The following is a 23266-nucleotide window of genomic DNA, read 5'->3' as shown; positions in this document are numbered from 1 at the left end:
AAAATGTGATAAGGCAGAGGGGCTTGGGCTAGGGTAGTCAAGTGGGCAGAGAAGTGGTTGGGATGATAAGAATTTGTGTAACAGAATTGTTTGTACAGATTTCCTTTGGCCTCAACTTTTGATTCTTGATGATAAGAATGCTGTTTTCTTTCCAATATAGGAATTTCATCTCCTACTTCTAAGAAACAGTATGGTCAGAATGATCTTCTTGTACCTACTGTTTTTGTAAGTGCTTTTAACTTAAGTAGTCAGTATGCCAGAATGGCATTTTGGGGTGGCATATTCTTAACTCATTTACCCCCAAAGACTATGATGATTTTCCCCTTTCATTATTTGCAAACCTAAAGAGACAGGCTAACTGCTTTTGTAAGTTCAAAGATCTCACAGCACGTGTCCCAGCTGAATAGAAGATAGGCCAAACACTTCCATTTTTAGCTGTCATTTAATGCTTTAAGCAATACACAAGGAGTAAGTTAAATAACTCTGTTGCATATGGGATTCCTTGGCTGGGTGTGGTGGCTCCTGCTTGTAATCCCACACTTCAGGAGACTGAGGCAGGGGGATTGCTGGCATGGTGGTGCACACCTGTAGTCTTAATTACTGAGAAGGCTGAGGCAGGAGGATCCCTTGAGTCCAGTAGGCTGAGGCTGCAGGGAGCTTTGATGGTGCCACTGCACTCCAGGCTGAGCAAGTAGAGCGAGACCCTGTCTCAGAAAACAGCAGCAACAACAACAAAACAGACTTTGCTTCGGTAAAAGCAATAAGATTGAAAAAAAAAATTCTTACTGTACTGTTGGCCATCTTTACATGCTTAGACCTATAGAAACCTAACAAAAGAACCCATCTATAAACTGAATTGATCTTTGATCCTTTACTCCGTCTCTCTTGACACACACACACTCACACTTAGAATTTTTAAATTGAAGTTTAAAGAACAAATGTTATTTGTTATAAAAAGATTGAATGTGATGATTAAAACAACTTTTTGGGGTGAGAGGAGGCTGTAGTGTGACATGTTTATTGCCTCTGTTTAGTTTGTTTTCTTTTCCATCTATAAACTGGAAAAGAAATATAAGAAGCAAGCTTTTTGTCTTGAGGAGACTCTTCAATGTGTATTTGGCTATCTGTTGTATTTGATATTCTCAGTATGAAATATCAATAAATGTTTATATTTATAAAATCTAGTTGTTATTGTACAACTTGACATTCAACATAAAAGTTACTTAAAACTTTTTACTGATATCTAAAATCTACAGGTATAGGTGCTGAAGTAAGATACTAGAATCCGGATACAGATATATATTGTGTAACTTTTATGTATATTATACATATATGCTGTATTTGTGTATATTTTTATATACAATAAATGTATAGTTATATATTGATGCCTTGAATTGAGAAATTGAAAATCTAAAAATGAAAACAGGCCAGGCACGGTGGCTAACGTCTGTAATCTCAGCACTTTGGGAGGCCAAAGTGGGTGGATCACGAGGTCAGGAATTCAAGACCAACCTGGCCAAGATGGTGAAACCTTGCCTCTACTAAAAATGTAAACATTAGCCAGGCATGGTGGCATCACAGCTACTAGGGAGGCTGAGGCAGAGAATTGCTTGAACTTGGGAGGTTGAGGTTGCAGTGAGCTGGGATTGTGTCAGTCACAGCACTCCAGCCTGGGTGACAGAGCAAGACTTGGTCTCAAAAAAAAAAAAAGAAGGCAATAGAAACTTGGTTCCATATTTGCTTATAAATATTTAAGCAATACTTATCAATATATATTGATAAATATTGATTATGAATAATACTGTTCTCAAGTAACATTTGATAAAATGTTAGATATTGATAAAGACATATAAAAAATACTTTTCTCTGTTTATGCTTGCTATTTCATTAGGAATAATTGAGAGGGTTAGTTAATTCTTAAAATGCTAACATTTTAATGCTAGACCAATCTCTGTTTTACTAATAGACTTTTCTTTTAACTTTCCTTCCCTTCTTTTCAATTTTCTGCCTTTCAATTTCTTTTCCTTCCCTTCTTTTCCTTGCATTTCTTTTCCCTTCTTTGCTTTTAATTACCTTTCCTTCTTCCAGGGTTCTTACATTATTTGTGTAAAAGGCACTGAATATATTTAAGATTGTGTCCAAGAAGGCTCTTGCAGTTGTTTTATGACTATATCAATTACGTTATACCAGCTTTTAAGTCTCTGGGCAGTAATTTTTGCTTATTTGCTTCTCAAGATCCAAAATAATATATTATTAGTGTTGAGTTTTTTCAAGTTAATAAGTTCTTTCCTACCTATATTTAGGACAAATTAAGAAATACAGGGAGTGACATACTCACATTTCATTGAGGGAAGTCACTCTGTAGCAGTGTGTAGAATGATTTAGGTCCAAGACTGGAGGAACGGTGATCATTAGTAGATTGTAGCAGTAAGTCAGATGAGAAATGCTAAGTGATTAGGTCCTACACCAATTTGGTATGATTGGAGAAAACAAAGGTTATATTAATGATATTCCCTTAGGAAATTCTCCTTTGGGGTGTAGGAGTTATAGAAAAGGAAGGAAATGAAACTATTGAGTAATCTAGGTTAACTGTCATTTCTAGTGGGATGACTAGTTGGCACTGGTCCTGTTCAGCTGTGTAGGAATTATAAAAGAAGGAACGGATTTTAGGGAGAAAGATAATGTGTTAGTTCCTGAATATAATGATTTTTTTGGAAATAATTTCAAACTTGCAGAAAAGTTGCAAAAATAATATAAAGAGCATCCATGTACCCTTTATCCAGATTCATCTATTGTTAGCCTTTTGTCCCAAATGCTTTATTACTCACTTTTTCTCACTTTGTGCATGTATGTATATATTTGTAAATATACATGCATGCAGGTATTTATTCTTTTCATTTAGCCATTTGAGAGTTACATTGAACATATTATAGCCCTTTAGTCCTAAATGTGTTTGCGTAGATTTCTAAGAATAAGGATCATCTCTTACATTAGCAGTCTAAAAACCTAAGTAGACTTAACATTCTTACTTTAATCTGCCATTTTCTGATTTTGTTATCTGAATAAATGCCTTCTAAGGCAGTTTTCTTCTCCTCCAGTGAAGGAATTAGTCAGTGATCATATGTTGCATTTATATTTGATGTCTTTTTAGTATCCTTTAATCTAGAATAATTCTTCAACCTTTATCTTTTATTATATGACATTTTAAAAGAGAAAGTCATCCTTTCTCTTCCTTTTCAGAAGTTATTTTTTGTTTGTTTTCTTACTTTTTGTTTGTTCCTTATTTTTTATTTGTTTGATGTTTTCTCTTGATAAGATTTCAGGTTATACATTCCTGGATGGAATATTTGATAAGGAATATATATTTCTGAGCATATCACATCTATAGGTGCCAACTGTTCTGCCTTTCATTTGTGATGGAAATTTTGACCATTTCATTGTCTGATTTTTCCACTATGTAGTTACTACATGTATTAGTTCGTTTTCACGCTGCTGTGAAGAAATACCTGAGACTGGGTGACTTATAAAAGAAAGAAGTTTAATTGACGCACAGTTCCACATGGCTGGGGAGACCTCAGGAAACTTACAATCATGGTGGAAGGGGAAGCAAACACACCCTTCTTCACATGGAGGCAGGAGAGAGAAGTACCGAACAAAAGGGAAAAAGTCCCTTACAAAATCATCAGATCTCTTGCGAACTCCCTATCATGAGAACAGCATGGAGGTAACCACCCCATGGTTCAATTACCTCCCACCGGCTCCCTCCCATGACATGTGGGGATTATGGGAGCTACAATTCAAAATGAGATTTGGGTAGGGACACAGCCAAACCATATTACTACGTGTTCCTTGCAACTAATAAACTGTCTACTGGGAGGGAGACACTTTAAGACAGTTAAAATATACAACTCCTCATAACATTTCATCCCCTATATTTGCATCCATTGATGATACTTGCTTGAATCAATCTTTACTATTATAGTTGCAAAGTGATTTGCATTTATACTCTCTGCATTTACCAGTTATTACTCAGTGTTCTACTATAGTAAGAGCCCTTCTATTTATCTATGTGTATTGTTGTATTTATTGTTAATTTGAATTTATGGTTTCCTATTTTTCCCTTAATGCTTAACATTTTGTTACTGTCTGTAAATATTCTGGAGCTCAGGTGGTTCCAGTCCTCACCAGTGGCACCTTCTTCATGCTGGCTCTTGTATCCTTTTATGTGTTCCCATCATTTTTTTAAGCAAGTCATTATTTTCATGCTTTATAATAAGTTTCATCTTGTGCGTTTACTGCCCAGCACTGGAGTCAGTCATTTCTCCTAGGAGCCCTGGTCCTTCTTATTGGGTAATAGTATTAGAAACCAAGATCTGGATGCTTTGGTATGTATGTTATTGCTGGGTGTCTTTGCTTCTAGGCCCTATCAGGGAACAAGCTAGAAAATGTATACATGTATATGTGTATACACACACACACACAAAAATATGTGCATGTGTTACATGTATATGCCCATGTAACATGCATATACATATGTGAATATGGGTATATTTTTTTCAAAATGAAAATTCGCATTGATACCTCCAATTCTCCATTTTTCTATAATGAGAACATGGGCTCCCAATCATGCCAACATTTTACTCATTTGATCTAAACGAGTACCATCTAAAGTGGTTTCAGAATTGTTTCACATATATCACTAAAAACAAAAACAACATGCTACCCTGGTAGATAACCAACCTTATTGTTTTTTCATTTATCTTTCCAATGTTTCGTTTTATAATGATTAGTAGATATGTGTGTTTTCTTATTTCCCCTTTTTTCCAACACAGAAGATAGCATATTGTCTGTGTAAACACTTTGGCACTTAGCTGTTTTCACTGGAAAATATACCCTGGAAATTATTCCGTATCAGTTCATAGAGGTCGTCATCATTCTTTTGTGTGTATGTACACCAGTTCATTCATCTTCTTTTCTATGTTTGTGTATCCACATAGTTTCTAGCAATTTACAGTTATACAGTGCTGTAATTAATAACCTTGTGTCTTTTCATACTGTTGGAGGTATATCTTCAGGATAAATGTAGGAGTGGAATTGCTAGGTTGAAGTGGTAAACGCCTATGTAGTTTTGCTAGATGTTACCAAATTCCCTTCCATAGGGTTTGTACTGTTTTGCATTCCCATCAGCAACGTATGAGAGTGCCTGTTTTCCCACCGCCTTACCAAGAGAGTCTATTGTCAAGCTTTTGAATTTTTGCCAATCTGAAGGGCAAAGAAAAGGTATTTTGGTGTAGTTAGAATGTGCACTTTTCTTATTATGAGTGAGGTTTAACATCTTTTCCCATCTATCAGAGCCATATATGTAGGGGGAGATGTCTGTATATATCTTTTTTCATTTTTCTCTAGGAGTTTTGGTCTTTTTAAATTATTATTAAGCTCTTTGAATGTTGAGAATATTAGTTCTTTATCTGTAATGTATATTGCAAGTATTTTCTCCCAATTGTCTCATTTGTTTTTTGACTTCGCTTTTGGTGGTTTTTACCATTCCCAATTTTTACATATATATATATATATATGTTCAAATTTACTAATGATTTTTATTATTGCCCTCACATTTTGAAGTCATAATTATAAAACATAAGGAGTTTGAAATGAATTTGCTGTGTTTAATAGAAAAGGAATGAGATGGTTATCTGTACCAGATGCTCTATTTATCCTTGTCCCGTAGTCTTACATTGTAAAGCCTGAATGAGAAAAACATCTGCTACTATGTATAGAATATGTAAGTTAATTTATTTTACTTTGAACTTTTTGAATAGAAAACTTCAGATATCCATAAAATCAACTCATGTATCTGTCACCTAGCTTTAGTAATTATCATTTATTTTAAAACTTCCTTACTAAGTGACTTAGATTATACGTTTTCAGTTATTGTGAATTATCCTTGTAAAGAGGAAGGTTTGGACTAGCCTAGTAGGCTTTAGCCAACTGGCCTCCTGGGCTCTCTTGGCTTCTTTTCAATGGTCTTGACACCAGACCTGACCTCTTAGGCTTCTGTAACTTCACCATTTCCATGAAACTGAAGTTTATAGAAAAAAGATAAAAAAGGTAATAGGTCAGAAACTAGTAATGTTACCATGAAGCAGTGAAATAATTCAGAAGGCTTGGCCAGTTGATACTTTAAAAGTTATATCTCTCCACTAAAACACACACACACACACACACACACACACACACGAAAAAGAGGTATCTATTCATCTTTTTTGTGTGTGTGTGTTATATAAAATATATATCTGTTCATAGCTATATACTTTGTTTCATGTGTATGTTTTTGTTTGATATATAAAATATATATCTATTCATCTCTTTTTTGTGGTTTAATGTTATTAGAGGAGAGCCAGCAAACATCTTTTATCAATGAGTCTAAAAAGACAGCTTATAGATGTTTGCCAGCCAGAGTCTAAATGTAACATAGAAAATACTCAAAAATTCTAATTTGCTTAATGGAATTTTGTCTGTACTACAATTATTTTGAACTGAAATTACATTACTTTCATTTGATAATTTCCATAGAAATTGTTTTATTAATTCAGTATATTCATTTTCAGTTTATCAAGAGTCCATTATTTGGCAGAATGACTAGAGATCAGTAGAGCTCTGGAATTTCTTCATTTAATTTTAAGTTCTTGTATTCTATTTGGAGCAACATTCTTGATACATTGACATCCAGTTGAAGTACTACATTAGAGTGTCAGAATAGCTTTTCCCTCCTGCCTAATTACAAACTGATCAGTCACTTGCTGCTGGTAATCATATGTGAGAATTGCAGTATTCTTCAGAAAATACTTGTAACAGAAGCAGGAAGGAAAATCAGTGAATTCTTCATCTAATGATTGTAAATCATTTGCATAAGTAAAGTCCACGTTTGTTTTCTTTTTCTCATTGAGAATAGCAGTGGTAGTGATCATGGCATGACAGAGTGCTTTCTGGCAAGAAGAGGATAGAGAGAACTGGTATAATGATGGGAGGATGTTGCTGCATAGAACTGTATTCATTATTTTTTCTCTGCCCATCTCTTGTGAACTTACTAGATTAACTGATGAACTTACCTTTTGCTTGCGTTTTGCATTTCTTGAACTGTTATTTTTGTGTCATTCTGTTTTTAGTTTATAATGTTGTTCATCCCTTTTCTGAAATTACAGCTTGTCCACAAAAAAGATAGTTTTCTTGTACCTATCCAGCGTGATAAAACGTGATCTTTTTATGAGTAATACTTACCCCTAAATATATGACAAGGTTCTACTTCTGTGGATTAGGAACATAAAATGTAATTTCAGGACTAAGTTTATTATGAAACAGGTTCTTTATTAGTTTGTGGAAAATCATAGCATTCCTGATTAGAAAACAACATGGTAAGTAATTGGTTTTGTGGCACTTGCCAAAAGCATGCAACACATTGTGGGGGTGAGCGAGGGGTATGTGTGTATAATTAAAACCTTTTTCCCCCAGTTCCTGTTAATTGAGGTCTGTACACTTAAAGCTTCTACTACTCTGAGGTTCTACAGTTTTGATTATTAAAAATTTGAGTGCACATATTTTTCTCTTGAGAGCCCCATTTTTAAACTGGCTTAAAGAGAGAATTCTAGATGTGGAAATAGAAACAGTAAAAATAGACAACTAAAGATCTCAAGTCTGCAATGAACTTGGCTTTTATTTCTGTGGAGTGTTTGTGAGTTTAACTTGGCTTGAATACCAAGTTCTTGCTATAAAAACAAATCCTTTGGGGTTCATTTATAGGCTTCTTCTTTAGTGTGGCTGGGGACTTGGATGCCTTATTTTAATGCTGAATATATACTTTGAAGCTAGTACTGTATTAGTTTATGTTTGCCTGAAAATTTTGTGGCGATAGACTTTCGATCAAATTAAATTCTGTTTCAGGAATAATATTCAATCTTAAATGCCTTTTTGAAATTGTGGAATAATACTACCTAAAAATGACCATTTTAACAATATTTAAGTGTACAATTCAGCACCATTATATATGTTCAGGATGTTGTGGAACCATCACCATCATCTATTTCCAGAAGTTTTTCATCATGCCAAACAGAAGCTCTGTACCCATTAGGTAATAATTCCCATTCTTCTCTCTCCTGGCTCCTAGCCACCTCTGTTCTGTTTTCTGTCTCTATGAATTTGCCTGTTCTAGGTATTTTATATTAAGAATTATTATACAATATTTGTCATTTTGCATCTGACTTTTTTCACTTCTTATAATCTTTTCAAGGTTCATGTATGTTGTTGCATGTATCAGAATTTCATTTCTATTATAGAAGAATAATATTCTATTGTATGTGTATAACACATTTTATATATTTGTTCATCTGTTTACACACACCTGAGTTATTAACAACTTTCATTACTGTGAAAATTGCTGATAATAACATTGACATATGAGATTCTGTTTGAGTCACTGTTTTCAATTCTTTTGAAAACAGAATTGCTGGGTTGTATGGTAATTCTTTGTTTAACTTTTTGAGGAACCACTAAACTTGTTTTCCACAGTTACTGCACCATTTTGCATTTTTCTAGCAATACATGAGGGTTCCAATTTCTCTACATTCTTACTAGCACTTGTTATTTTCCATTTTTTTGGAAAGTAGCTATCCAAATAGGTGTTAAGTGGTGTCTCATTGTGGTTTTGATGTGCATTTTCCTAATGATTAAATTATATTGAGAGTTTTTACACATGCTTACTGACAAGATACAGTTGACCCTTGAGCAACTCAGGGCTTAGGGTTGCCAATGCCCTTGCAGTCAAAAATTTATGTATAACTTTTGACTCTCCCAAAATGTAACTACTGCTAACCTATGTTTTTTTCTTTTTTTTTTTTTTATTGTTGTTGTTGTTGTTTTGAGATGGAATCTCGCACTGTCATCCGGGCTGGAGTGCAATGGCGCGATCTTGGCCCACTGCAGCCTCCAAGTTCAAGCGATTCTCCTGCCTCAGCTTCCTGAGTAACTGGGATTACAAGCACCTGTCACCACGCCCAGCTAATTTTTTGTATTTTTAGTAGAGACGGGGTTTTACTATTTTGGCCAGGCTAGTCTCGATCTCCTGACCTCGTGATCCGCCCACCTCAGCCTCCCAAAGTGCTGGGGTTACAGGTGTGAGCCACCATGCTCGGCCCTAATAACCTACTGTTGAAGGCTTAGCACCAACATGAACAATTGATTAACACGTATTTTGTATGTTACACTTAATATATGTATTCTTAAAGTAAGCTGGAGAAAAGAAAATGTTACTAAGAAAATCATCAGGAAAAGAACATGTATTTACCATTCATTGAGTGAAAGTGGATCATCATAAAGGTCTTCATCCTTATCATCTTCACATTGAGTAGGCTGAGGAGGAAGAGAAGGAGTTGGTTTTGGCAGTCTTAGGAGTGGCAGAAGCAGAAGATGTGGAGAAGGTGGAAGGGAAGGAATAGGTAGAAGGGGAGGCCAGGGAGGCAAGAGAGGCAGGCACACTGGTATCATGTTACAGAAATACATTTTAATTTCTTTCTTCCTTTTTTTTTTTTTTTTGCTTTATTTCTCTAAAAATATTTCTTTTCCAATCCTTCTTCCGCCATTAGGTTTAGTTTCAGTGCCTGTATCATGGAAGAGTCCATGCCATAAAAGAAGTCTTGGATAATCAGAATCCTTCTTCCAGATTGTCTAATGTTGATTTTTTTCTGGCACTGCTTATTCATCTTCCTCCTCATTGTCTGCTACTAGTTCAGAAGCACTCATCTTCATCAAGCTGTCTTCTGTTAATTCCTCTGATGTGGTATGTACTAGCTCTTGAGTTTCTCCAAGATCCATATTTTGAAACCCTTCACCCCTCACCTTTTTTGCTATATCTGCAGTCTCTCACAATTTCCTGATCAACTCTATCATACATCTTATGAAATCATGCACAACATCTGGGAACATTTTTCTCCAGTAGGAACTTACTGTTTTGGGCTTGATGGCTTTTATGGCTTTTTCTGTAACTATGATGGCATCTTCTATGGTGTCATTTTTCTAGACTTTCATGATGTTGTCTCTGTCAGGGTTCTCTTCCATTGGTTGACAGTCCTTTCCATAGAGTAGTGAGCCTTAAAGGTCTTTATAATGCCCTTATTTAGAGGCTGAGTTAGAGATGTTGTGTTTGGGTTCAAGTAGACTCTTCAATGCGTAGGTATTGAGCTCATGAGGTTCTGGGTGGCCAAGGGCATTGTCCAATACCAAAAGAATTTAAAAAGGCAGTCTCTTACTTTCTAACTTCAGTGACAAAGTATCAGTGGAAGCAATCCAGAAAGCACTCTCATTTCCAGCCCTTCTTGTGGTACAACCAAAATACTGGCATTTGGTGTTTACCTTTTCCCTTCAAGACTCAGGGTTTAGCAGCTTTGTCAATGAGGACACTTATGATTATAAACTCAACTGCATTTGCTCAAAACAGTAGAGTTAGTCTATCCCTTTATACCCTTAAATCCTGGTACTCCCTTCTCTTCTATAGTAATAAATGTCCTTGGCAAGCTGTTTTTTTAAGATAGGGTACTTTCATCTACAATAAAAATCCAGGCAGATGTACTTTATCCTCAATGATTTTTTTTTTTTTTTAATGTCTGGGTACTTGTCTGCTGCCTCTTGGTTGGCAGAAGCTGCCTCTCCTGTTCTCTTGACATTTTTAAGCCATACCTCTTTCTGAAATTACCAAGCCATCCTTTGCCGGCATTAAATGCTGCAGCTTTAGATCCTTCATGTTATTTTTGCTTTAAATTGTCATATAATGACTTAGCTTTTTCTCAAATCATATTAGAGTTCTTAGATATGCCTTTCTTATAGCAACCCTGTGCCCACAATAAAGCTGGATTTTCATTATGAGATAAAAAAAGTATTTTGCAGAAAGCACAGGGTTTTGTGCCTTCTGGGAGAGCTGCAGTGTTGGCTTCACCTGTTTCCCTTTCTGTTTTTACAGTGGTCCTTTATGCTAGATTTGTTTTCCTTGAAATAGTCAGCGTCTGTACCTGCAGACCTCAATCTAAGGTGCATATCAAGCAATTCAACTTTTCCTTGTTATGTCTTGACTTTTCTCTGCTTCTTGGGAACACAACCAGCATCACTAGTGGCACTTCGTGTGAGTTCCACGGTGTTAGTCAAGGTTTATGATATTGAGCCAAACATGATGAAAAATATATGCATGAACCTCGAGACACATTTTGTTGCCATATACAACTTACTGGAGAGACGAACTGCTCTGGCAGAGATAATTAGCATCACATAGTGTTTTAATGAATACTTGCAACATTTGAGCTTACCAGTATAGCGACAAGAGATGGCTACGAAGTTATTTTGGTAGTAGAGCCTGTACTACAGTTAATTTTATGCAGTTATGATTTAATACTGCATCTTCACTGTTTACATTTCTCTTGATTATGAATGGCACCATGTATAGTCTGTGCATGTATAAGTTTTGATAAGTTTTAACTTTTTATAGTAGATTTGTATATATTTTATGGTAAAAAATGATAAAAATAGACTGGTATCTACATATATTTTATGCATTCATGCCCTACTTAATTTTTTCTTATTTTTTTCAATATTCCTAGGCTATGAGATTTGTCTGTAAGATTTTTCAAATTGTCACAAATCTCCAAAAAATTTCTAATATATTTATTGAAAAAATTCACATGTAACTGGACCCAAATAGTTTAAACCTGTGTTGGTTAAGGTTCAAGTGTATATATCTTCTTTAGTGAAATGTGTGTTCATGTCCTTTGCTCCTTTGCCCTTTTTTTCTTTTTTAAGAGACAAGGTCTCACTCTGTCACCCAGTCTGGAGTGTAGTGGTGCGATTTTGGCTCACTTTGACCCTCCATTTCTGGGCTCAAGGAATCCTGTTGCCTCAGCCTCCTGAGTGACTAGTACTACAGGCGTGTGCCACATGCCCAGCTAATATTTTAATTTTTTGTAGAGGCAGGGGTCTCACTATGTTTTCCAGGGTGGTCTCAAACTCCTGGCTTCAAGTGATCCTCTCACCTCCTTTGCCCATTTTTAAATTGGGTTGTTTATCTCTTTGTTGTTGAGTTATAGGGGTTCTTTATGTGTTCTGGATAACCCTTATCAGATGTATGATTTCGCAAATATTTTCTTTCATTCTGAGTAAAACTCTGTTGATAGTGTCCTTTGGTGTACTAAAGTCTTGTTTTATGAAGTCCAGTTTATCTATTTTGTGTCCTGTGGTTTTGGTGTCATATTTAAGAAACCACTGGGCTAGGCATGGTGGCTCATGCCTGTAATCCCAGCACTTTGGGAGGCCGAGGCAGGTGGATCACCTGAGGTCAGGAGTTCGAGACCAGTCTGGCCAACGTGGTGAAGCCCTGTCTCTACTAAAAAAAAAAAAAAAAAAACCAAAAAAATTTAGCCTGGCATGGTGGTACACACCTGTAATTCCAGCTACTTGGGAGGCTGAAGCAGGAGAATTGCTTGAACCTGGGAGCTGGAGGTTGCAGTGAGTGAGATCGCACCACTGCACTCCAGCCTGGGTGACAGAGTGAGACTCTGTCACAAACAAACAAACAAACAACAACAACAACAACAAAAACATTGAAGAGTTGCTCATTTTTTGGTAACAGTTTTATAGTTTCAGCTCTTAAATTTAGGTCTATGACCCATTTTACATTAATTTTTATAGGTAATCCAATTTTCCCAGCACTGGTTTTGTTGATGAGACTACCCTCTCCTCCATTGAACAGTCTTGGCTCCCATGTTGAAAATCAGTTGGTCATATATGTGAGAGTTTTTTTCTGGGCTCTGTATTCCATACTCTTGGTCCGTATTACCATCCTTATGCTAGTACCATACTGTTTTGATTACTATACTAAATGTTTTATTTTTAATTGGCTAATTTATTACTATTAATGTGTGCCTTTAAAAATGTTTCTAATATACAATCATCCCTTGCATCTGTGGGGGACTGATTTCAGGACCTTCCTCAAGCACCAAAATCTGTAGATGCTCAAGTCCCTGATATGAAATGGCATAGTTTTTGCACATAACCTGTGTATATTCTCCTGTATACTATAAATCATCTTTAGATTACTTATAATACCGAATACAATGTCAATGTTATGTAAATAGTTGTTATTCTGTATTGTTTAGGAATAATGACAAGAAAACAATATGTACATGTTTAGTACATATGCAATTTTATTTTCTGAATATTTTGATCTGCAGTTGGCTGAATCCACAGTGTGGAACCCACAGATGCAGAGGGCTGACTGTATGTCTTTAAATTTTGCTTTTAATAGTTTCATTTAGTTGACAGTACTCCAAAAAGAATGGTGAATATTAAATTTATTATGAGTACTGATGGGGTTATACTGGGAAAAAAATGTTAAAGCAAGCAAATTGTTGGTTATTTAATTCATATTGCACCTTTCTTTGGAAATTTGAGAATTAGAGACAAAAACATGAAGACAGAAAAGGAAATATTTGTCTTGCTTGCAGAAAGAACACAATAATGAGAAGACCAATGAGTCACATAATCTAGTAAATCATTCAATTTTATGTTAAATTCTACTTTTATTTTAGTTCCGGAAGCTATCTACTACTGAAAATCTTCTGAAATTTCATAAAATAAAATATTGGTATTTTGTAAGGAATATTTTTACTAAAGAACTAGCAGTGACAGACTCCTAAGCCAAATATGAATGACTATATTTAGGCTCTTTTTATGTTACAAGTATGTAATGAATCTTCTGTTCCTTCAGACTGCAACAGCGACCAGAAAATTAGGAGAACATTAAATGTCATTCTCTCTTACTTTGTTATTACATGAATTATATTTTTATTTTTCTGTAGTACCTTTGTGCCCTTTCTTTTTATTATTATAATACTTTAACCATAGTTCTATAATAAGTTATTTGGGATTTAGAATTATGAAGTAGAAATATTTTGTAACGAGAACACTAGGTTATAAATTAAAGGCAAAAATCTCTTAAAAAGAATAATTTTAACCTTTTAAAGTGTATTTTAGTATTCTACCCCATGAACCAAATACATAAAATAGATGCCCTCCCTGTAACTCCCTTGTTTACATTCACTTTTCTCTGATAAATCTCACAGTTCTAAAAAGTTATATATTGGCCCATCTTGTTTTATATTCCCATGCCTTTACTGTATCCCTGCATTTTGAAACAAATTCCATCAGTAAATATTTGTGTGTGTGTGTGTGTGTGTGTATGGATATGTGCATAAGAATAGACTGCTGGTATTTAGTTTAATGTGAATCCATTCGATAAACATCTTTTGAATTTTTCCTTGCTTTAGATTCAGTGGGCTTCGTGCTAGGAATAGATGTTTAAGACATGATTTCTGCCCTCAAGGAACTTACATTATAGCTTAGAAAGAGTTCTTATGTTGAAAATTTATGCTCACTGAAGTCCTGAAGAGTTTTGATTTCAATCTTAGAGGAACACTAAGAACTCCATACTGATCAGGACAATGTGTTGTATTCTGGCATATCTGACTTAGATATTCAAGGAGAGGTGATATAGTATCTCCCTGGTCCCTTTATTCTAAAAGGGAAAGAAAAAGAGCTATACTTCATACCAGCAATTAAAAAAAGTTAAAATATACAAAGAGTTGGACTTGTCAGTTGTAAATGACTATTGAGGTTTTCGATGAGGTACATTAGAATTATGCAAAGCCACTTATGCCTTCATCGTATTGAATTTATAGTTCTATCTTTTTGATAACTGATTTAAAATTCACCTCCACTTTCAGAATGTGTTGGTGATTCTTTTGAGTTTAGAGGGTTTGCCATGTATACCAATAAAGATTGTTCTTTTATTTGTTCTGAATATTTTCATATTACAGTGATTTTCCTTTTTTAGTGTTCTGGAGATATTGGTGGCATTTAATTTTGTTTTTTTGTTTTTTTTTTTGAGACGGAGTCTCGCTCTTGCCCAGGCTGGAGTGCAAGTGGCGTGATCTCCTCCGCTCACTGCAAGCTCCGCCTCCCGGGTTCCTGCCATTCTCCTGCCTCAGCCTCCCGAGTAGCTGGGACTACAGGCGCCAGCCACCACGCTCGGCTAGTTTTTTGTATTTTTAGTAGAGACGGGGTTTCACCGAATTAGCCAGGATGGTCTCGATCTCCTGACCTCGTGATCCGCCCGTCTCAGCCTCCCAAAGTGCTGGGATTACAGGCGTGAGCCACCGCGCCCGGCCGGCATTTAATTTTGAAATCAATCATAAAGTTCTATCTTTCTACCTTCTAAATGTCTGTTGAATCTGTCTACTGCTTTTTTACTTCTTGTTGCTAAGATATTTCAGGGCATCATTCTACCTAAACTGGACAGCTGCAGTTTCCTTTTAACTGTCTGTATTAGAGGAGGCCCTTTTTAGCCATTTTCCATACTGCAGCAAGAGTCTTCCTTGTAGAATGCAAATCTCACCATACTTTATTGAAATTCTCAGTGTCTCCTTATTGCCTTTAGTTAAAGCTCAGAGTATGGCGTTTAACACCTTTCATTATCCAACTGGTACTTATATCTCCAGTCCCTTCATTTGTCATCCTCTGCACTTTCCTTGTGCCTTACATGTAGCTATGCATACGTACACCCACTCTTTCCCCCTTAAACAGCTTCTCCTCCTCTTCCTTTTCCTTCTTTTGAAACTTGATATTGTGTTCTGGGTGTTGAGGTAGGGCCTTCTATTTATCTGTTTAGAGCCCTTAACACTGTATTGCTATGCTATCCTCTATCCTCTTGTATATTTCCTATATCCCTCTAGGATAGTGAGTCTTATTTTTTCCCTGTGTCTGTAGGACCTGGTACAGTGACTGGGCCATAGTAGGCACAGATCAATGATTATTGGTTGAACGAATGTAGATTACTTATTGCTGATTCAAAGTAAGTCACTTAAAAAAAAACAACAAGCATTTATTATCTCAGAGTGTCCGTGGGCCAGGTATTTAGGAGTGGTTTAACTAGGTGGCCCTAGCTTAGGATGTCTTATGAGATTGTAGTCAGCATGTTGGCTGTGGATATCTAAAGGCTTGACTGGGGCTAGAGGATCACTTTGCAGGATGGCTCACATATGTGGCTGTTGACAGAAGACCTCAATTTCTTACTAGCTGTTATCAGAAAGCTTTGGTTTCTACTCATGTGGACCCCTCCATAGGGTTGCTGGAGTGTCCTCATGACATGGAAGTTGGCTTCCTTAAGGGCAAGTAATCTGAGAGAGAGCAAGAAGGAAGTGATAATGTCTTTTATGATCTGGTTACACATAGTCACTTCTGCCATATTCTGTTCCTTAGAAATGTGTCGCTAAGTATAACCCATAATTAAGAGATTAACTAGACTTTACTTTTGAAAAGAGGAGCATCATAAAATTTGTGGATATATTTATAAACGACACAGAATGAGACAGTAGTTTATTATTCTTCCTTGGACTTGACCAAAATAGGTTATTTTTTCTCTGTATATAAAATACTTTTGTCCAAATGGAAATACATTTGGCCCTCCATATCCACAGGTTCCACATCCATGGATTCAACCAACCATGGATAGAAAATATTTGGGAAAAGATGTTGCAAAAAATTATAATAAACAATTTTATATTTGAAAATACAGTATAACAAAAATTTATATAGGATTTACATTGTGTTAGGTATTGTAAGTAATCTAGAAATGGTTTGTAGGTATGTCCAATCTTTTGACTTCCCTGGGCCACATGGGGAGAAGAAGAATTGTCTTGGGCCACATATAAAATATACCAACACTAATGATGGCTGATAAGCTAAAAAAAAAAAAAGAAAAAAAAATCACAAAATATCTCATAATGTTTTAAGAAAGTTTACAAGTTTGGGGCATATTCCAAGATGTCCTGGGCCATATGCAGCCCATGAGCCATAGGTTGGACAAGTATGATTTAAATATACAGGAAAATGTGCATAGGTTATATGTAATTACTATGCCATTTTATATAAGGGACTTGAGCATGGCAGGATTTTGGTATTCATGGGAGTCCTGGAGCCAATTTCCTATGGATACCAAAGGATGATTGTGGTTAATTTTTTTTTAAGCATATGCTTTTATTCAAATATTATACACATTTTTGAAGTTATAGTAATTTTACATATAAACATAATTATTTACTTGAGCTAGTTGGTACCTATTCATAATTTTACTGCAGCTTTTTCACCTAGATTCTGAAAATAAAATAAGAAAGTCATCTCATAGGTTCTATATTGCCTATAAAATGAATCTGACACAAAATTCACTGCTTTGAGGTTTGTAATAGGTCCTTAAGAAATGAAACACATCTATCTCTGAGTTGTATTTGTATACTTCATGAGAGAAAATCAAAATTATCTTTTAAATTTGTAGCTTAAAACACTTTAAATTGTATAGAAGTTAAAGTCCTTTTAGTCTAATATTCCTGACTTGCTCATTCAAGAAAAATTTACATGACAATCATTTTACTAGGTGGTGAATATAAGTAAACAAAACAGACATATTCTCTCTACTTGGAGTTCGTAATCTGGTAGACAGCTAGATGATAAATGTATAAATAGATATTTTCCAATAATGTTAAGCGCAGACCATGGAAGAAATGCAGATGAGGTGATAGAGGGTCATGGGAAGGCAGAGGTACTTCTACATTGCCAGAAAAGGCTTGTCAAGAGAGGTGACCTTGAAGCTGAAAATCAAAGGAATTATACCTGCCAGGAATTTACAGGAAGAAGGAAAGACCCTGCAGTGTGAACAGTTGGTGTATGAGGAATTGAAAGCATGCCTGGAGATGTCTGGGGGAGAGTGGAATGAAGTTTGAAAGGTAGAAAGGGATGAGATATCTAGAATTTTAAAGGGCCATGGTGAGGAGTATGGCTTTTATTAAACACACTGAAAGCCAGTGAAGGGTTTTAAAGTTATATACTGTAGTTTCTGTTACCTGCTCCCTAGCCCCCAAAGCACTTTGTCTGCAAAGGAGAGAAAGTAGGAAAATAATAAGATCATTATAGTAGTCCAGGTAAAAGATAATGGCAGCTCGGATCTAAAGTGTTGGGAGAGGAAAGGATAGATGAGATCTAGTCTGTAGGTAGAACCAGTAGGACTTCACATGAAAAGTGTGGGGGACATTGAAAGCAAGGAAAATACTCAGGTTTTGGCTTGAGCAGTTGGGTCAATGACAGTATTCTGAAATGAGACTGGAGGTCAGTGAAAAGGGAAGTCAAGAATTATTTATTTATTTGTTTATTTTTAATTGAGATGGAGTCTCACTCTGTCGCCCAGGCTAGAGTGTAGTGGCATGATCTCGGCTCACTGTAACCTCTGCCTCCCAGGTTCAAGCTCTTCTCCTGCCTCAGCCTCCCGAGTAGCTGGAATTACAGGTGCACGCCATGATGGCCAGCTAAATTTTCTATTTTTAGTAGAGACAATGTTTCACCATGTTGACCAGGCTGGTCTCGATCTCCTGACCTCAAGTGATCTGCCTGCCTCGGCCTCCCAAAGTGCTGGGATTACAGGTGTGAGCCATGGTACCCGGCCTTATTTTTGAACTTGTTACTTTTGTGACGTCTGTAAGTGACCAAATGGAGATGGCAAGTGGCAATCAATTAAACGATCCTGAAGCTCAGAGAGTTAGGAGGAGATGTACAGATGGTATGTAAAGTTGTAGAATGGATGAGCCTTTTTAGGGAGAGAAGAGCCCTAAAAACTCAACCTTTTAGAGTTTGCTTTAATGGGCCGCATTTTGCTTGCTTGTAAGACAAACCACAGCATAGAGTTTTGTCTGCAGCACAGAAGTTTGTTTATATTAGTCTATATTAAAACATCTAATTTCTTATTCATTTTTTAAAATTTTTGTCAGTAATGGTATTGTAATAGATGAGAAAGTATTACATCTCTACCGTGTCTGCCATTTGTTGAATGAGTAACAAAGCCATTTGCTATCTGTGTGACCTTGGAATTTTACCTCTCTGAGTCTCAGTTTTCTTCTTCTTCTTCTTTTTTTTTGGAGACAGAGTCTTTCTCTGTCTCACCCAGGCGAGAGAATCCCTTGAACCCGGGAGGCGGAGATTGCAGTGAGCCAAAATCGCGCCGTTGCACTCCAGCCTGGGCAACAAGGGCGAAACTCCGTTTCAAACAAACAAACAAACAAACAAACAAACAAACAACAGAAATTTACTTCTCACAGTTCTAGTTCAACATCAAGGCACCAGCAGATTCAGTGTCTCGTGAGGGCCCACTTCCTGGTTCACAGACAGGGCCTTCTTGCTGTGTCCTCACATGTGGAAGAGGCAGAAGAGCTTTTATAAGGACACTAATCAATTTATGAGAGTTCCACCCTCATGACCTAAACACCTTCCAAAAGTCCCACCTCCTAATACCATCATATTGGGAGGGTTGGGATTTTAACATGAATTTGGGGTGGGGGTACACAGACATTCAGACCATAGCAGGCAGGCGGGCGGGCGGGATGGCGGACAGATGGAGAGACAGACAGACAGATAGACAGACAGATAGGGAGATAGAGAAATAGAGATACACATCACATAAATATACGTGTGTATAGCATAGTGTCTTAAATATCTGAAACCGATTATTTAATGTTCATATATTTCACATATTGTTTTTGTCCAGCTTTTCTCAGTCTGTCATAACTTGGCTACCTTCAAAGAAGGTTAATTTTTTAAATGATGAAACTCTAAGGTGAGGTTTGGTTTGAAATATTTTTGAAGTCTAACGAGTAGAAGAATGAATTAAAACAGTATTATAAGACTGGGCACAGTGGCTCATATCTGTAAACCCAGCACTTTGGGAGGATGAGGCAGGCAGATTACCTGAACCCAGGAGTTCGAGACCAGCCTGGGTAACATGGAGAAACCTGGTCTCTACCAGATACACAAAAATTAGCCAGGTGTGGTGGTGCAGGCCTGTACTCGCAGCTACACAGGAGGCTGAAGTGGAAGAATTGCTTGAGCCTAGGAGGCAGATGTTACATTGAGCTAAGATTGCACTACTGCATTCCAGCCTGTGCCATAGAGCAAGACGCAACAAACTCCCTTTTTGTTTGACGCAAACAAACTCCCTTCGTATATGCTCTGCTGTGGAAAATATTCTAAACTTTTTACATTTAGATTATATATTCCCTGAGGTTTTCCATTTATTTGAAATATGTAATAATGTGTTTGATAATATCAAAGGGAAAACATTTATTCCACATGTATTAGATTGAACTGTAAAAATTACTGATACTCTCTTTTTTTCTGACCTGACAAAAATGGCAATTTCATTTGACTCAACCTTAATAGAAAGAATTTTTTCTAAAAGTCTTTATATTCTTCGTGATTTGATTTTAGCACTTTGTGACTTTCATTCGTTCAACAATATAATTTACTCTTTTCATTCTTAAATCCTAATAATACACATCTTGAGGGTGACTTTAAGGACTACAAGTGCTTGATTAGAAGCTATTTGTTAGGCTTCTAATATTCTGGCACCAAGTCAAAGACTTTACATATGCTATCGCCAATCCTGACATCAAATCTGAAAGAGAGGAATTAGTATTAATGGCAGAGCTACAATTTGCATCCTTTTTATGACCTAGTCTTATAAGTCACATAGTACCACTCCCAGCATTTTACTTGTCAAAAGTGAGTCCCATTCAAAGGGTATGGAGAAAAAGGCTTTTCCTTTTAAAAGTAGGAATGTCAAAGAACTTGCTGATACTTAAAATCACCACAAAATGCTAGGGACTTTAGGATGTACTTTTTGTCATGGTGAAAATTTTATTTTGCCCTTTTAAAAAGTTTCTTTTCTTTGATGACCATGTAAAAATGTTTACAGAAGATTAGTGGTCACTCCTGAATTCTTCCTCTTTTAGAGTTTAACTTGAGACATGATCTGTTAATTATGCACAATGGAACCAATTAGTCTGAATGTATCTTTTCCCAGTTTTTCATATTGGTTTTTAAAAAAACTATTTTATTGGGTTTACAAAACATATAACTAATTTATAAATTGTTTTTATTGTTGATTCTGTGAAAGCACTAAATCCTACCTCTTGTTTTCTGTGATAATTATTTTATATTTACTAAATTTATGTTTCAGTGAATTCCAGGTGACAGTTTACAGATTTCTCATGGGCAATCTGCAAATCTGGTTTCCCTAAAGAAAATTGCAGATCATGTACAGTGCAAAAACATATGTGGCACAGTCTTTCAGTATGTGTATGGAATATAATGCCAGATTTTCCTGAAAGCCTGGAGATGGGAAGGAGCTTTGAGAGCAGCAGAGTGAGAAAACTTGAATGTGTGAAAAGGGCTGACGACTGTGATATAAGCCACACCTTTATATTTATGGCTAATCTGGAGAGTAGAATGGAGGTATTCTGAAATAACTTTAATTGCAGTATTTTTTCATGTAGTATGTCATATTTGACAGGGGAAATATTGCATTCAGGAGCTTCATATTCACTCTCAGATATCAGCCTGTCAGACTGCATGCAGAAAAATCACAGGGAAATACTGATCTCAGTTATGGATTTAATGTTCTGTAGTGAATGGATTATAAAGCCAGGACTAAAACCCAAGAGTATAGTAACCCAGACTACACTTTGGGATCTCATCTTCCCTGGCAAAATCTCAGATTATTTGCCCTAAATTTTTAGAGCTTGTTTCCTTGTTAGTTTGTTGCTTTTCTTTAAACTGTCTACCTATGATTTAAATATGTCCCCTCCAATATGCAGGTGTTGAAATGTAATGGCCATTGTGGTGGTGTCTTAGTCTGTTTTCTGTTGCTTAAAACAGAATACCTGAAACTCAGTAATTTGAAAACAAAAGGAATTTATTTCTTATGCTTATGGAGACTGAAGAGTCCAAGATCTAGGAACTCCCTCTGGTGGGGTCCTGCTTGCTGGAAGGGACTCTCTACAGAGTCCCAAGGTGGTACAGGACATCACATGCTAACTCAGGTCTCTCTTTTTCTTCTTAGAAAGCCACCAGCTGATCCCCATGAGAACCTTAATCCATGAATGGATTAGTCCCTTCATGAGAGCAGATTCCTCATGAACCAGTCAAAGGCCACACTTCTAATTACTGCCCCATTGGAGCATTACATTTCAACGTGAGTTTTGGAGAGGAGAAATTTTCAAACCATAGCAGATGGTATTAAGAGGTAGAGCCTTTAGGACGTGGTTAAACCGTGGAGGCTCCTTTCTTATGAATGGGATTAAGACCCTTCTAAATGAGGCTTTATGCATTAGGTTTCTTGCCCTTTCACCTTCTGCCATATAAGGACACATGCTCCTCCCCTCCAGAGGATGCAGCAATAAGGCACCATCTTGGAAGCAGAGAGCAGCCCTCACCAGACAACTGAACCAGCCAGTGCCTTGATCTTAGATTTCTCAGCCTACAGATCCATGAGGAAATACATTTCTATTATTTGTAAACTACCCAGTTTCTTGTATTCTGTTATCACAGCACAAATAAACACAGAAACTATCATGCTGTTTTCAAAAGGTTTTGTTTTTTAATTATTACAAAGCAAAATTGACCTTTTTGTGGTATACAGCTTTATGGAATTTGATACATGTGCAGATAAGAGTAACTGCTACCACAGTGAGGATACAGGACAGTTTTATCACCCAAAAAACTTCCTTGCTGTGTTCCTTTATAGTCACAGTCCCTTTCACCTCTAACCCCTGGCAACTGCCAATCTGTCTTCATCAATATAGTTTTTTTTCAAGAATACCATATAAATGTAATTACACAATATGTAATCTTTTGAGACTGGTTTATTTGACTTAGCATAACGCCTTTGAGAATCATCCAAGTTTGTATATGTATCAATAATTCATTCACAATCTGGATGCAGTGGCTCATGCCTGTAATGTCAGCACTTTTGGAGGATCACTTGAGGCCAGGAGTTTGAGACCAGCCTGGGCATCATAATGAGACCCCATCTTTATGAAAAAACATTTAAAAATTAGCTGGTTGTGGTGTGGTATCTGTAATCCCAGCTACTCGGGAGGCTAAGGCAGGTGCATCACTTGATTTCAGGAGTTCGAGGCCGCAGTGGGGTATGATTGTACCACTGTACTCCAGCCTGGGAGATTGAGCAAGATCCTGACTTTAAAAAAAAAAAAATTCTTTTACTTTTGTTGAGTTGTATGGGTGCACCATAGTTTGTGTGTCTGTTCACCTGCTGAAAGACATTTGGGTTATTTCCATT

General features: G+C 36.4%; 1 protein-coding gene across 5 annotated transcripts in view; it reads left to right on the top strand.

The window, feature by feature from the left end:
• WDFY3 (WD repeat and FYVE domain containing 3) overlaps positions 1 to 23266 on the top strand; it is a 308566-nt gene that overhangs the window by 47124 nt on the left and 238176 nt on the right. Inside the window, exon 3 of one of the 5 annotated variants that reach the window (XM_037989665.2) lies at positions 22028 to 22159. The exons of the other annotated variants lie outside the window; for them this stretch is intronic. The gene's annotated coding sequence lies outside the window, so the exon portion shown is untranslated. The remainder of the gene's footprint in view (positions 1 to 22027; positions 22160 to 23266) is intronic. 5 annotated transcript variants of the gene reach the window in all.

This window comes from Chlorocebus sabaeus, chromosome 7 (genome assembly GCF_047675955.1).
Source record: "Chlorocebus sabaeus isolate Y175 chromosome 7, mChlSab1.0.hap1, whole genome shotgun sequence".
In the NCBI taxonomy this organism is placed as follows: Eukaryota; Metazoa; Chordata; class Mammalia; order Primates; family Cercopithecidae; genus Chlorocebus; species Chlorocebus sabaeus.
The sequence above is the reverse complement of the archived record's forward strand: the minus strand, read 5'-3'. Positions and strand labels throughout refer to the sequence as shown.